The sequence below is a fragment of the Mixophyes fleayi genome, chromosome 9 (assembly GCF_038048845.1).
Source record: "Mixophyes fleayi isolate aMixFle1 chromosome 9, aMixFle1.hap1, whole genome shotgun sequence".
In the NCBI taxonomy this organism is placed as follows: domain Eukaryota; kingdom Metazoa; phylum Chordata; class Amphibia; order Anura; family Limnodynastidae; genus Mixophyes; species Mixophyes fleayi.
This window is the reverse complement of record NC_134410.1, coordinates 28,523,178-28,525,677: the sequence shown is the minus strand read 5'-3', so window position 1 is coordinate 28,525,677 and position 2,500 is coordinate 28,523,178. Positions and strand designations below refer to the sequence as shown.

The 2,500-nt window shown below is 34.5% G+C and overlaps 1 long non-coding RNA gene and 2 other non-coding genes across 3 annotated transcripts in view; 2 read left to right on the top strand and 1 right to left on the bottom strand.

Annotated features, from left to right (window-relative positions):
• LOC142102353 (uncharacterized) overlaps nucleotides 1-2,500 on the bottom strand; it is a 281,858-nt gene that overhangs the window by 136,251 nt on the left and 143,107 nt on the right. The gene's annotated exons all lie outside the window — the stretch shown is intronic.
• TRNAL-CAA (transfer RNA leucine (anticodon CAA)) lies at nucleotides 45-153 on the top strand. Its single transcript has 2 exons — nucleotides 45-82; nucleotides 108-153. It is a non-coding gene; the product is annotated as a tRNA-Leu (tRNA).
• Nucleotides 2,430-2,500, top strand: part of TRNAL-CAA (transfer RNA leucine (anticodon CAA)) — a 109-nt gene continuing 38 nt past the window's right edge. Inside the window, exons 1-2 of the tRNA in view lie at nucleotides 2,430-2,467; nucleotides 2,493-2,500. The exon at nucleotides 2,493-2,500 is cut by the window's right edge and continues 38 nt beyond it. This is a non-coding gene — a tRNA (tRNA-Leu). The remainder of the gene's footprint in view (nucleotides 2,468-2,492) is intronic.

The following is a 2,500-nucleotide window of genomic DNA, read 5'->3' as shown; positions in this document are numbered from 1 at the left end:
AATTTACAATATTGTTGAATAGGTTTACAACACAACCAAAAAGTGTCAGGATGGCCGAGTGGTCTAAGGTGCCAGACTCAAGAGTAATGTCTTCGTCTAAATGGGTTTTCTGGTCTCCGTATGGAGGCGTGGGTTCATATCCCACTTCTGACAATTTTGTTCTTTTTGTTAAGTTGGAAAAACACATTCCTCAATGAATAAGTTGTACAATCAGTTAAGACTGGATGTAAAAGACATCATTCAGAAGATAGGTTTTCTTTCAATCTTGGCATAGTCTGACATTAAAATATCAACCTAATCTTATCCTAACATTGTGCAGTTGAGCGAACTAAAGAAAAAAATTCAACCAAACTTTAAAAAAATATGCACACTTACACATTATCTCAATTATGCCCCCAGTAAGTGCATTCTGATTTAGTCTTAAACGAATCAAAATTTTCTTTACAACTACGAAAGATGCAAGGTTGCATTTTCATAAACTGAAGTGTAGGTGTCTGTAACAATGGAGTTTGAAGTAGACATTTTTTGCAACACTTTTTTTTTGTTAGTAAATAATCAAAAATAGTGAAGAAAAGTTTGATAGGCATGGAGGACAGACTCAGAATCTTGGTCTACTTTTCCATAGTGAGACACCATATCTGTTAGAACAACGGGTCTGTCCTGAGACTAGGTTGAACCCTTAGTACAACGTGGACGCATGAAATACAGACATCCAAGATCGTGTTTTTATTATTAGTTTTCAAATTCTATATAATGTTTGCCTTTCATAAGCTGCCATATTATTATATTTAATAGAATTTACAATATTGTTGAATAGGTTTACAACACAACTAAAAAGTGTCAGGATGGCCGAGCGGTCTAAGGTGCAAGACTCAAGAGTAATGTCTTCCTCTAAATGGGTTTTCTGGTCTCCATATGGAGGCGTGGGTTCAAATCCCACTTCTGACAATTTTGTTCTTTTTGTTAAGTTGGAAAAACACATTCCTCAATTAATAAGTTGTACAATCAGTTAAGACTGGATGTAAAAGACATCATTCAGAAGATAGGTTTTCTTTCAATCTTGGCATAGTCTGACATTAAAATATCAACCTAATCTTATCCTAACATTGTGCAGTTGAGCGAACTAAAGAAAAAAATTCAACCAAACTTTAAAAAAATATGCACACTTACACATTATCTCAATTATGCCCCCAGTAAGTGCATTCTGATTTAGTCTTAAACGAATCAAAATTTTCTTTACAACTGCGAAAGATGCAAGGTTGCGTTTTCATAAACTGAAATGTAGTTGTCTGTAAAAATGGAGTTTGAAGTAGACATTTTTTGCAACACTATCTTTTTGTTAGTAAATAATCAAAAATAGTGAAGAAAAGTTTGATAGGCATGGAGGACAGACTCAGAATCTTGGTCTACTTTTCCATAGTGAGACACCATATCTGTTAGAACAACGGGTCTGTCCTGAGACTAGGTTGAACCCTTAGTACAACGTGGACGCATGAAATACAGACATCCAAGATCGTGTTTTTATTATTAGTTTTCAAATTCTATATAATGTTTGCCTTTCATAAGCTGCCATATTATTATATTTAATAGAATTTACAATATTGTTGAATAGGTTTACAACACAACTAAAAAGTGTCAGGATGGCCGAGCAGTCTAAGGTGCCAGACTCAAGAGTAATGTCTTCCTCTAAATGGGTTTTCTGGTCTCCGTATGGAGGCGTGGGTTCAAATCCCACTTCTGACAATTTTGTTCTTTTTGTTAAGTTGGAAAAACACATTCCTCAATGAATAAGTTGTACAATCAGTTAAGACTGGATGTAAAAGACATCATTCAGAAGATAGGTTTTCTTTCAAACTTGGCATAGTCTGACATTAAAATATCAACTTAATCTTATCCTAACATTGTGCAGTTTAGCGAACTAAAGAAAAAAATTCAACCAAACTTTAAAAAAATATGCACACTTACACATTATCTCAATTATGCCCCCAGTAAGTGCATTCTGATTTAGTCTTAAACGAATCAAAATTTTCTTTACAACTGCGAAAGATGCAAGGTTGCATTTTCATAAACTGAAGTGTAGGTGTCTGTAACAATGGAGTTTGAAGTAGACATTTTTTGCAACACTATCTTTTTGTTAGTAAATAATCAAAAATAGTGAAGAAAAGTTTGATAGGCATGGAGGACAGACTCAGAATCTTGGTCTACTTTTCCATAGTGAGACACCATATCTGTTAGAACAACGGGTCTGTCCTGAGACTAGGTTGAACCCTTAGTACAACGTGGACGCATGAAATACAGACATCCAAGATCGTGTTTTTATTATTAGTTTTCAAATTCTATATAATGTTTGCCTATCATAAACTGCCATATTATTATATTTAATAGAATTTACAATATTGTTGAATAGGTTTACGGCACAACTAAAAAGTGTCAGGATGGCCGAGCGGTCTAAGGCGCCAGACTCAAGAGTAATGTCTTCCTCTAAATGGGTTTTCTGGTC